Source organism: Ahaetulla prasina, chromosome 1 (assembly GCF_028640845.1).
Source record: "Ahaetulla prasina isolate Xishuangbanna chromosome 1, ASM2864084v1, whole genome shotgun sequence".
NCBI classification, from domain to species: Eukaryota; Metazoa; Chordata; class Lepidosauria; order Squamata; family Colubridae; genus Ahaetulla; species Ahaetulla prasina.
The window spans coordinates 115,395,980-115,409,707 of record NC_080539.1 but is presented as its reverse complement, the minus strand read 5'-3'; the positions used below and the strand labels follow the sequence as shown (position 1 = coordinate 115,409,707).

The 13,728-nt window shown below is 37.5% G+C and overlaps 1 protein-coding gene across 3 annotated transcripts in view; it reads right to left on the bottom strand.

The window, feature by feature from the left end:
• The window catches only part of HS3ST5 (heparan sulfate-glucosamine 3-sulfotransferase 5), a 219,022-nt gene that overhangs the window by 101,521 nt on the left and 103,773 nt on the right, over positions 1-13,728 (bottom strand). The window contains exon 1 of one of the 3 annotated variants that reach the window (XM_058173656.1): positions 7,381-7,396. The exons of the other annotated variants lie outside the window; for them this stretch is intronic. The gene's annotated coding sequence lies outside the window, so the exon portion shown is untranslated. Of the gene's footprint in view, positions 1-7,380; positions 7,397-13,728 lie in introns of those variants that run through there. 3 annotated transcript variants of the gene reach the window in all.

Below are 13,728 nucleotides of genomic sequence, written 5' to 3'. Positions count from 1 at the left end.
AGGAACTGGGGCCTTGGACCGTGTCGTGCCTCTGCGGCCTCTGACCCGCGGAGATCTCGTCCGCCCCTTGGTACTCCGAGGGGCTGAGGGAGATGAAACGCCGGAGAAGACGCCTGAGAGCACCTGGAGGTCCAGTCGCTCCGAGCTGATCGGACACTAGTTAGGTCCTATTCTAGGACCTACCTAGTGGCAATGAGGGAAGCGAGGCGCTTTACGCCCACCCTCATTGCGCCGGCAGATAACCGCCTGCCGCCCCAGCCTGGGTGACCCGCCTCTCCTACATCAGGAGGTGCGGATGACCTTGCAGGACGAGCCGAGGAGTTTAGCGGTTATCTATACGATAAAATCGCTCAGCTGAGGGACGGTCTGGACCGAAATTGGGATGATCCAAGCGAGGGAGAGGAGGCACGTCTTGTTGAGTCCATTTGGGATGAGTTTGACCCTGTGGCTCCCGAGGACGTCGACAGGTTGTTGGGGAGGCTGCACGGCACGACATGTTTACTGGACCCGTGCCCTTCCTGGCTGGTACTGGCCACTCAGGCGGTGACACGAGGCTGGCTCCAGAGGATTATCAACGCTTTATTGGAAGGGTTTTCCTGCCGCCTTGAAAGAGGCGGTGGTGAGACCCTCCTTAAGAAGCCCTCCTGGACCCAGCTATTTTGGGTAGTTATCGCCCAGTCTCCAACCTTCGCTTTGTTGCGAAGGTTGTAGAGAGTGCCGTGGCGCGACAGCTACCCCAATACCTGGATGAAGATGTCTATCTAGACCTGTTCCAGTCCGGCTTCCGACGCGGATACAGCACGGAGACAGCTTTGGTCGCATTGGTGGATGATCTCTGGAGGGCCAGGGACAGGGGTTATTCCTCTGCCCTGGTCCTATTAGACCTCTCGGCGGCGCTCGATACCATCGACCATGGTATCTGCTGCGCCGGCTGGGGATTGGGAGTGGAGGCACCGATATCGGTGGTTCTCCTCCTATCTCTCCGACCGGACGCAGACGGTGTTGACGGGGGCAGAGGTCGACCGCGAGGGCCTCACTTGTGGGGTCCCGCAGGGTCGATTCTCTCGCCTGCAGTTAGCAGTGTAGCATCCCCCAAAATATTTTTGTCATCCTTCAATTGCTAGGGATTGAATCCGAGATCTGATTCATGTGAAAAGTGCAGTCGTCCACTGAGCAATGAGCTGACAGCATGTGTAGCTTTGGAACAAACAGGAACATGGCCATCCATTTTGGCTTTTCTGAATATTTTTAGAATATATCTACAGGAGGCACAATAGCTCAGTGGTTAAAGACATTGAGCTTGTCAGCTGGAAAGTTGACAGCCCGGGTTCAAGACCCGACTCCTGCATAACGGGATGAGCTCTTTTTACTAGCTCAATTCCTATCAGTTCAAAAGCAAACAAATGTGAGTAGATAAATAGGTACTACTTGGATGGGAAGGTAATAGTGTTTCGTGTGCCTTAGCATATAGTCATGCTCGCTACACGACCAGAGAAATGTCTTTGGACAATGCTAACTCCCTCAGCTAAGAAATGGAGGTGACACTGCCCCCTAGAGTTTCACATGACTGAACAGGGAAAAGTTTACCTTTATGTGCCATACGTGTATCTACCATGCTTGTAGAATTTTGGCAATAAACTGCCCAGACATATAAGTAATAATTTTTACTTTGCTGATTGACACTTAACATTAACAATTTTGATTTTGCACAAAAATTCATTAAGCATCTGATACCAAGATGACCCAAACATGTTTAATGCCATCCTAGGTACTACTACTTATTGTGGCTGAATGCTTCTAGAGTCAATGAAAACAGCTATTTTAGCTAACTTTACTTATGTTTCATTTTAATATAATTACTTTGTATGACTTCTGATCATTATCGGCTACTTAACAGTATTTATCAAGTGGCAGCTAAACTATATTTAGAGCTTTGATCTTCAACTGCATTAGAAACTGACCTGACAGCCTCTTGGCAGCTGGTGATTTTTATACAATCTTACAAAACTGTAATATTAAAAACAGCAATGTTGCTTTGCTTCTTATTTTCTTTTTCTCTAGAAATGCTCAGTAGGATTTCTGGAATTGATCTAAACTCTCCTCTCCAGCATGTCACTTAATTGTAAGATGGCTTTTTGCTTTATTTAAGACTAAAGATTTATAGGCATCATTATTTAATATTGGCTGGTTTTGAACTATATTTCAAATGATTTTTAGTTTGGGAGATATTCCCTTGATGGTTTTTTTTTTATCCTTTCCCTTCAGCTTCATCACAGTATTACATTTGGGCATTTTAGAAAAAAAAAGTATTGCCCACTGGCTGGTAACAACGAGACAGTAAACAATACTGTACAATAAGTAAACAAATAAGATTGTAAGTATATAAGTAACTCCATACAAACCCTTAAAAATAAATTGATGTCATTAGACTAGGCTTGTGGAGTCCTTGGTCCTCTCTGAGCTTGGTTGTTTTCTTGCAGATGTTTCATTACACTTTCTAGATAACAGCATGAAGACTCCACAGTTCAACCCTGAGCTTCAGATGCTCTATTCTATTAGACTAGCCTTGATTTACAGATGGTTGTTACATATAAGCTGGGTTGGCAAAATCAGAAATGAGGTGGTGATAAGCTGCCTGGGAAAGCCAAGGGAAATCATTAAAATCATAAAAAAGCAAAAGTTAGAATATTTTGGACAAATATGGCATCCTTCACTTAATCCTCCAGGGAAAGATTGAAGGCAAATGAGATCCTGGCAGAAGAAGAACATCATGGCTTCAAAATCTAAGGGACTGATTTGGACAAAACTCAGCAGCACTTTTTCATACGGCTGTTGATAAAAATAGGATCACCAACATGATTGCCAATGTCCGATGATGGATAGGGCACAACAAGAAGAAGAAGCCTTGATTTGTTCTTTCCATAATGGGAAGCAGCAACTGTGATTGTGAAGAAACTCTTTTGTACAATCTGAAATTGTACGATGATGTTATACCTAACATTATACATGTATGGATATTGTCCTGAAAAAATTTCAAAAGTCAAGTAGGTTTGCCTTAACAGCCTCCCAAGTCAAGTAGATTTGCCTCAATAGCATCCCAAAGTTACTAAGTTCAAAGCAGCAGGGAAACAGTAGTCAAAATGAGATCCAAGGGTCAAAGAAATTTAGATTATGTATAATGCACTACTGCTGCATGGTTTTAATGATAAAAATGTATGTGTGATCTATGTCTTTTTCTGAGAAATACAAGCCAGATTAGCAACAGAAGGAAAAGAGATGATAGGTTGGACTTTATTTCTCCAAAAGCTTCAACATTTTTATGATAGTAAAGAAAAATAACATTCAGGTTAATTTAAAACACTAATCTATATTATTTAATCTAGAACACCATCCCAATGATAAATCCATTTTTACAACACACACTCATAAATAAGCAGATAACAATAGTTTTGTGATAAGTGGTCAACAACTATGCACCTGCTCCTGGTCTACTCTGGTTTTGTTATAGTAGGTAGAAAATACTGTATTTAGAGATTCTTGGTCCAAATTTTAATTTTGTGCTCCATTTTCATCATGATAAAATGCAGTCACTAGCAGCAGCACATACAAATGATAGAGAAGGGAATTGCTGCTACTCATTTAATTATGCAGCTTTTGCTATAGTGGTCTCCGGCAGTAGACACCAGCTGTAGCATCACATTATCAGAGTATTCTGTTTGGCAATAAGCCCTCTTTCCAAAATATACACGCATTCATATGTCTATGTTTTGTGACTTGCATACCCAAAACACAAAAATGAAGAATTGTGCTTCTAAATATATTACCTTTTTCTTGTGTAAAATAGCATATTAAAGATAGCAATCAGGATGAAGCTGTTAACCTCTGCTGATTAATATCTGTTTTCTCCAGTGTTAGTGCTTGAAGTTTTAGAATTTGCCAAAATGATTGTTTCTCTTTTATGTCCCTATCCTGCCTCCACTAATTTTTCCTGAATTCTAGTTATCAGCCTGATATAATTCTCCACCATAATCATAAACTCTGTTATTTGATAATAAAGTATTTCAAAAGAGACAGGATAATTTCTAAGGAAGCATTTTCAAATTTATTTGATCAGTTTTGATGACTGGCCAGTACCCATATTTTACAAATCACAACATGTATATAGCTTTACATAGCTATATGAAACAGGACAAGACATTTACAATTTTTACTCTTGTGTTTGCATATAGGCTTACAGGCAAAAGACGTTGACCGTTTATAGAATATACAAACAAGAATAGTGAACCGCCCCTTCTTTTATAACATCATTATAATAATTTAAATAAGATTTGAGAAAACCAAGGTCAAATATAAAGAGCTCACAAAGAAAAAGGATTTCATTTTTCCTCACCTACATCCTATTTTATGTATAAATGAATGAGATATTATATTAACCAATATGGCTGTCTATCATGTCTAGCACCAATCATTTTTATTTGGGCCTTTATTTATTTATATATATTACAAGGGCTGCAAAAATGTGCATATAATCCAGCATTTCCTAGCCTCAGTTCTTCCAGATAAAATGGATTGACAATGTCTAGATTTCTTAACAATAAGCCCAACTGGCTGGAATGCAATACTTCCAGAGAATATCAGCTGCAGGCAGACTGACTGAGACTCCATAAAAAAAATAGCAACAGTTTTGTAATATTTGTTGAAACCCAGCAAAAGAAGAAACATTTAATTTCATTTCCACGTAATTGTTTTTAACACACTGCTGACTTCTGAATTTCATTGGTTTCTGACAGCTGATTAAAATTTTGAATTAGTTTCTCCTTGGAATGTCATTTATATGTGAAACAGATACAGGAAAACCAACTATGACCTGCTGTGAATCAATGAGATTTATATATATATGTAATTGTGAAAGTTGCTATGGGAATTTACTGTCATTTTAATGATGTATAAAAATTTATAATATGAAGCAATTCAAACAGTTTATCCCTCAGAAACTCAAACTAAATCATTCTGGCTTTGTGGCAGAACAAAGAACATCTTCTATCATATTGCCCCTTTGAAGCAACACTAATTGAGGTTATGTTGTAAAACCAAAATCATATTATTGAAAATATACCATCATAAACGATTAAAAGCCTCATAGGCAAAATGCACAATCTAACCAATTGGCTCACTTTGAAAGTAAAGTTTTATTTACATTTTTTTTACCATCCTTCCCTTAGATAGATAAAAAAAAATCATCCTTTTTTGTTGAAATCCACATTAACATTGCCAAAAAAACATTGGTTTCAGCAATCCAAAATGGCCATTTCTAGAACTAAATTAAAACTGTATGTCTACAATATGCAGAATTGTGGACCCAATGCTTATTCATTTGCTTAAATCAGAAACAGAAATGAAAGAAGTGTTTTGCATCTAGACATTCTCCTGCCCCAATTTGTGCAATGTTGCTTCTGTTATATAGAATAATTATCTATAGTTGAGGGGCAACCCCCCCTCCCCAGTGGTGTTTAGGATGATAGGATTGTCTGGAAGAATATGAGATCAGGGCTGAGAGACCACAATGGTTCACACTGAATCATAAACCAGAATTTATCCATCTAAGCTCTACAGAGCTCAGTCATCATATTGTCAGGGTTCCAAGTAACACCCCCACTGAAATAAGATTCCAAGGCTAGAAGTTCCTCAAAGTTCCATTTTATTAGAGGTGTCATATTGGCACATCTGGGAAAACACCAAATCTGAAAGCTTCCAGGTTTTCCCCACCCAAAGGAAAATCCAAAATCCCTGCCCAGCCCCCACATGTCCATCACATGCTCCAATCAAAGCACCATCCCAGTTCCAGCCCTCCAGGTGCAGGGCAAGATGTCCCTGACTCTCTGAGAAAGGAATGTTATTATGACTATATATCACCCATGCTTCATACAATCCCCCCTCCCAGTTTTCCACAGTAATAAATGTGGCAGGCAGGAAGGCCCAATGCAAAAGATGGTTTCCAGGCCTGACACATATTTTGTTTTCCTGTTTAATCACTGAAAATTTCCTGAATGAAAAGGAATAGTGTACAGAGCTCCACTACACCATGCAAACAAACATTCTCTGCATCAGTTAGATGAATGGTTTGGTTTTCCTCTGCACTCTTTTTTTTTTACATTATATAATTATCAACAACATATGGTTTCTGATTTATTGTTTTTATTGTCTATTATACATTCAGTAAACTACCAACACTGGTTGTGAAATTAATAACCTCCAACTTTATTATTGAAATCCAAATCATCACACTTTTTTTTGCTAATAGCTTATATAAAGGCCATGATGATAATTTTTAGGTGCATTTTAATTCGTATAACTAAGATTTAACTGGAACAATGTATAATAGCTGTCTACTTATGGCTTAATATGTACAAGAGGAAATATTTTCGATTTCCACAACAGACAACAATCAAAGGACTTTTATAAGCAGTTTTGATCCAGAAATCCTTGCCTGTAGGAATGTAGTTACACACGCTGCTCTGCCAAACAAGTCTGTCTCTCTGATGTGTCATTAGCATAGTCAACCTTGGAAATGCTGACCATCTATTAGGAAAATGGGACAAATGTCTGCAATCCCTTCTCTTGCCAAGGTGGTAATTGGCATTGACATCGTCAGCAAGAGCATATCTTTGCCCTGCGTTGGCACTAGTGAACGTTAACAAGGATTTTGCCTAGACAAGCACCAGGCCATAAAATTAACAAGGCCAAAGGAAAGGAAATTCCATCTATCTTTTTTCTCCCAAGTAGATCCAGAATGTTTAATATTTCTAAGTAACCAGTTATTCAAATTTTAAAAACCGCAGTTTTATCCAGTTATCCATATCTGGTTAAATCTGAAATGTAAGTCTAGTATACATTCTGAGTATCTCTGAAAACAGACACTTATGCACAAAGGTACAATTTACTTAGCTAGCTCTGTAATAAGTTTAGAAGTTTAGAAATGTATGACAGCTATACAAATAGTCCTTGACTTACAAGAGTTTGTTTAGTGACCATTCAAAGTTACAACGGCACTGAAGAAAGTGACTTATGACCAGTTTTCACACTTATGACTGTTGTAGCATCCTCATGATCATATAATCAAAATTCAGATGCTTGGCAATTGACTCATATTTATGACGGTTGCAATGTCCCAGGGTCACATGATTTCCTTTTGCAATCTCCTGACAAACAAAATCAGTGGGGAAGCCAGATTCACTTAACAACAATCTGACTAAAGAACTACAGTGATTCACTTAACAACTGTGGTGAGAAAGGTCAAAAAATGGGGCAAACTCACTTAACAAATATTTCACTTAGCAACAAAAATTTTGGGATCAATTGAGGTTGTAAGTTGAGGACTACCTGTACATCAGTCGTGCCTGTGCAGATTCCACTATGCTTTAAGACTTCAGGATTCACCATTTATTTTCTTCTTCTTCTTCTTTTTTTGCAGCTTACCAGTAAAAAACAAGAGAGTGAGGAAAAAAGAATGTTGCTTAGAATCAAAACTGAAGGCTGTTGAATGAAAACAAAAACAAAAATAAAAGTGATATATGATGTGCAGAGACTTAGATCCTAATCCTGAGAAAACCCCAAAAAAGTTGAAACGTCCTCATTATGAAATGATGTAGGTCTCTAGAATGTTGTATGTTTATATGCCTCAATTATTTCTAAAAGTTTCACAGTAGGTATATATTCCTTTCCAGAAGCTGTGTATTATATACAATATGACATTACTGCACACTATTGGATTGGGTTTTGAAGAACCACCCTTGGCTAAGGGCATCTGCCTGTCCTATTCATTATAACTAGGGAGGGGGACACTTTGGGGTTGATTTCTGGAAAGAGTTCCATTTGATTTGTCCCATATGACTTCCCCTTGAGATGATAGCTACCTTAAGGAAGTCTTTAAAAACTTTTTAATTCTGCTGGCCTTTGGGAACACTTTAAAAAGGTATTGGGCCAGTCCAATCTAATTTTAATGGACTTAATGGATTTGAAGATTGGATTTTAATGGACTTAAGAAAGAAAACAGAAATTTTAATGTACTCAAAGAATCTACAAGGAAGATATACACTGGAATGAAAAACTGGATCGACTACATTTAAGCCAAATTTTAGATTGAAGTGTTAAATAGTTTAAGAGTGATTGTAAGAATTGTATCGTTAATGTACTTGTTTATAAGGGAAAGGGGAGTCAAAGTTTTAAAGGGTGAGGAGAGATTATGGATTATGGTTTATTGGTGTAATTTAGCTTATGATTGATAGATGCAATAACCTGTATTCTGCTCTGGGAAGTCCTGGGGTGGGGGTGGAGGGAAGGGTGGGGTGGAGGGGGAAAGAGAGAGGGAAGAGGGGGGATGGGGGGGAATTAAGTGGAAAAAATTTTTGTAAAACTTTTTTAATAAAAAAAAAAGTATTGGGCCAGGATGAGTAAGTTCCCATCTGAATAGATATGAAGCATATGTATTAGTGATTATTATTGTTATTTTTGTGGTGTGTTTATTTCTATTTCTTTTGTAAGTCACCCAGACTTGCATTATTTGAGTTGGGTGGTTATATACATTCTTTAAAAACGAACTCTCATAAAAGTAGTAGTTTACACTGAAGATATGAGTCTTGATAAGGGCAAATCCTATCATCCCTACAAACACCATTTTGTGTTTTATCCCTCAATTACAGAGCTAATGGAAAGAATATTGCCCAAGGAGAATGCTTCCAATAATTTTGTTCAGAATGGATACCTTCCATTGATGAAACCCCCGCCCCCCCTTTTTTTTCTTTTTTTGCAATTTAAACTCTTCATATGTATTCCTAAAACAAAGAATGATTTTGCGACCTCTTTTAGGAAACATGTATTCAGCACCAAATCTCTGGAGCAGATTGACATGCATGTGAGGAGAAGATGATGGTTTTGCTTTGCAGATGGAGTGGTTTCTATCAGCTTAATGGCTGAACATGGGATCTTGACCCATGGTTTCTCACAAGTAAATTCCACATTACAAAAAACCTTTCTAATGTTTGTAGGACTCAGTTTGATTGCAGCTGGGAAATTATAATGAACAGGTTATTGCCCAAATAACAGTTTATTTGCCTTGGGAGAAGGGGAATAACTAATGGCTTTCTTGAATTTGCCTCCCCCACCTTCTGCTGTGCAAACAAATTGTATTCATCTGAACATAAAACTGATACTCTACATACAGATATAGAGTTGAAGCATAGCAGTGCAATCTTATACAATAGACATCTCTTAATCTGGGTATCTCCCAGAAGTTGAAGTCCATCCCCCCCCCTCATTTTTTCCTCTCTGTTTTACTGAAATGAATAGGATTTACAAATAGCAAAACAAAAACAAAAACAACAAAATTCAAAATATTTGCTGTGTACAAATATTGCAAGCTCTGATGCTGCAGTGGCAAAAATAAACAGATGTTCCTTCTAACTCTTTCACTGTATGATTTTCTGAACTATATTAAATCCCAGACACCCATTCTGAAAAAATCTACAGAGCAAACAAACAATGACAACAATTTAACAACCATGTCCCCTAGATCCTCTCTAAAGGTTCATTAGACTTAACACTAATTCATATGGATTAGTCAGAGGGAATGTGTTAATCAACAGTCAATAACTATTCTGTAAACAGACAGAATCCATATTTGCCTTTTTCACTGTATAGGCTCTTTATATTTCACTTGCCCCCAGTTTCTTTTGTCTTGCACTCCCCCCCAATAAACAGTTGTGTATATATGTGATATGTGCCTATGTTTTGAAACAATCCTTGTTTAGCTATTTCTCATCTAAAGATCTATTTCAAGTTTATTTCACTTCTGACGGACAGCTTTATTCTGACATTCAATTTAATCTGAGCACAGATTTACTATTCAGTTTACATCTAAAATTAAAACCTGTTTAAAATCTGAAAATTTAACAGATGGTCCTTTAATGTTATTTATAATTAGGAATTTCATGAAAAGAAGTGTTCTCTTTGGCTTTGCTGCAAAAGCAGAGAATTTTATTTCAGAACTTTTACACAGAGAAGTACCATGGTTAAGACCAAACGGAGCCATACTTCAATAGATCTTTCTTCTAAAACAGTAAGCACATTTTTTTAGGGGTCCTTTGTGCTCTCTGAGCTTGCTTCTTTTCTTGGAAATGTTTCATTACCCAAATAAGGTAATCATCAGTGCTAGTAAGGAGTGCAATTCCTAGCACTGATGATGCTACCTAGTTTGAGTAATGAAATGTCTGCAAGAAAACAAGCAAGCTCAGAGAGCGCCAAGGAACCCTCAGGTCAACTCTGACCTACAAATATTCTCCTTCATTAATATTTTTTTTGGAGAGAATTTGGTATTTATATTACCCTGCTGATCTATACTAAGAAGGAGTCCAAGTTTTTTTTTCTTAAAGTTGTAGCTTCATTAAGCATGCAATTAGAAAATGGAGTTGCTAGTGTCCCTGGGAAGACTTAATGGCATTAAGTCCTCTTAGAGACATTATATTGTACAAATTCAGTACTCTCATTATATACTATTGCAAAGAGAATTCTACTTCGCTGATTTGTTTCATTATCTGTCTGTCTGCAACTTTATCCGGTTCCTACATTAGACATGGGTCTTCTATCTTATGATGAGTGCTCTGATGCCACCGGAACTGATGGCCAGATGTTGAATATGAATAGACGGGATGTCTCAACAATCCATTAGGACTATCAACTAATTTTACTATTTTAAATTCAACAGCATAAGTTTATTATTAATTTTTCCATTTCCAGAATTCTTGATGTTAGGAGCATAAAAAGAAAAGACCTTGTGGATCAGACAAAGGCCCCATCTAGATCAGTATTCAGTTATACAATCACCAGCCACCACTCTTGGGACATACACAAGTACAGAAGACCAGCTGTCTTCCACTTGTTGGTTCCCAGAAGCTGCTTCTTATTGTGCTTCCTCTGATTCAGGGAGCAATAGAAACCCACCAAAACAAGTTGCTATTGATTGCACAGTTCTTTTCAAAGCCATCCAAATTGATGGCCATCACCAGATTTCAAAGCAGCAAACACCGTAGGTTAACTTTCTCTTGTGCAAAAACATATTCTTCGTCACTTTCAGCTAAACATGAGAGGAAAATTAATATTTCTTTGGCAAATGTTTTCCAGATTGTGCTTGATTTTACTCACCTCTCTCATATCAAATCTAATCTGCCACCATTCATATTAAATAGACTCAAATGCTGTAACCTTTCCTCTTAGGCAGCTGCTCCTAATCATTTGTGTTGCCATTTAGTACAAAGTTTTCAGGACTTCAGTGTCTTTTTTTTTTTTAAGATAGTGTACAAAAATGTACATTGCACTCCAAATCCAAAGGCATTTTAGATTAATGTATGAATATTGGTGTAATGTATGGGCAATATTATTTTCAATTTTGTTCCTACTAAGTTCCCATTAGCTTACAGTATGAACACAGTCTATTGATGTTTTTTTTTAAAAAAAAACTATGAACACTGTTCCTTTTCTGAACTTTGGGTTCAGGTTTTGTTCATATAATTTGGGCTTTCCAAGCAGTTTTTACTTCCCTGACAGTAAGCTATGTTTGCCTCTTAGTGTGGAATGCATTTACCTAGTTTGGAAGGATGCCTTTGAAGGTTTTTCTGAACCTAATTTATTTTATTAGTCTGAATTTTATATTATGGATACCCTTGGTTATATCATTGCCAATTCCTAACCACATATTTATTTATAAACAATTTAAAAAGTACTAATTTCAATACTGATTTCTGAGGTATTACCCTGCAAATTTTGCTAATGTAAAAATTCTGTCTTTACTCTTACTTTTGGCTTCCTCTTCTTTCACCAATTATGAATCAATTAGACAATATTTCCTCATCCCAGCTAAGGGAATGACTTTGTCAAAGCCATTGTGACATTTCAAGTATACCCATATCTATTGTATTACCTATGTCTACATTCTTGTTACTACTTTCCCAAAACTTGGAAAGTTGGTGAGATTAGAGTTGCCTTGAAGAAGCCGTGTTTTGGGTTGTTTTTTCTCCTGTCCAGTTTTGCCATCATGCCCTCTTTCATTCTTTTTCATTCTTTTATAAATTATTGGGTTTTTAAAATGTTCTTTACTTATAAACCACTCACTGTCACTGGAAGTCAAGTGCTGCACAAATTAATGGATGGATGGATGGATGGAAGGAAGGAAGGAAAGAAGGAAGGGTGGAAGGAAGGAAAGCTTCTTTTCAAGAAGGGCTAGTATCTTAAAATTTCCTGCTTTTCCATCCAAACCCTTTTTTAAAAATTGACAATTTTCTAATTAGAATGCACTGTACGAGTACTGAAAACACTGGCCCCATTATTTCCCTCTTCTTTCCATTGACTACAACTTTATTACCACTTATCAACTGAGTTTGCTGATACAGGAGTTATAATCAAAAGAAGATATATAAAAGATGGAAACACAACAATAGAGTCACTATTTCAGCTACAGGAAATTTTTGACATACAGTGACAATTTGGACCAGAATTTCCATTGCTACGCAAAGTGATTGTCTCTTGATTATCTCTGACTGACAGCACTTCCTGCAGTCCCAGTAGCTGATGTTAACTAAATCCCATGGTCATTTAGGCAAGGCAACTTCCTGGTTTTACAGAAAGATTGTAATTGCTCCCAAGACATTCAGTAAGTTTCCATAGTAAACTTGGATCTACTCTACATTCTTCTAGCCTAACATCTTTACAATGACACTACATGAGTTTGTCTTCTACTGACAAGTATTATGACTTGGTCTCTTCTAATGCTTATATTTACACTGGCAGAGTCATATTCCACTAAACCTGGCCATTTTTACTTCTCCTTTGTTAACCTGTACCTTATCAAGCTGTCTTGGTATATTCTTCTTTCGTTCCTTCTTCTTAACATCTGTTTATTTTAAAATGGTCTCATTAAAAATACTGGGAGATAATTTTCTTCTTCTACAAGTTCTACAAGAAATTGGGAGGAGGGATTGTGTAGAGCATGGGGGATATATAGTCATAATAACATTCCTTTCTCAGAGGTTCAAGGACATTTTGCCCTGCACTGGGAGTTTGGAACTGGGAGATATCTCCAATTGGGATGGTGCTCTGACTGGACCATGTGATGAACTTGTGACTGTTGGGCAGGGACTTGAACTTTCCTTTGGGTGAGGAAAACCCTGGAAACGTTCAGATTCGGGTTTCTCCAGACATGCCAATATGACATCTCTAATAAAATGTAATTTTGAGAAAATCCAAGCCTTGGAGTTTTCTTTCATTGGAGGTGTTACTTGGAATCCTATGACAAAAGACAGATTAAAATCCCCCAGGACTGGGGAATGCTACTGTCAATCCTAAAATGATATCAAACAGCTCAGGCAGGGAAGCTGCTATGCAGCATGGAGCAGCAATGCCAAATGATGCATAGAGCCCAACTTAATGAACAGGGCTTCATATCCAGCAATGGGTGGAGCAACACCCCTGAAAGACTTAAAGGACTCCTGGATGACAAATTGCCTTCCCCCAATTTTTCTATATAATACTCTTCCCCTACCCACTGACTATATTTCATACATCTTGATGCAAGATCTATTTTTAAACCTTTAATTCTTCCCCACCAGTTGAGGTAGTCTCATCTAAGTCTCAGTTAGTATATTCTTTTATTTGGAAAATACATTTTAAAATGATCTTATT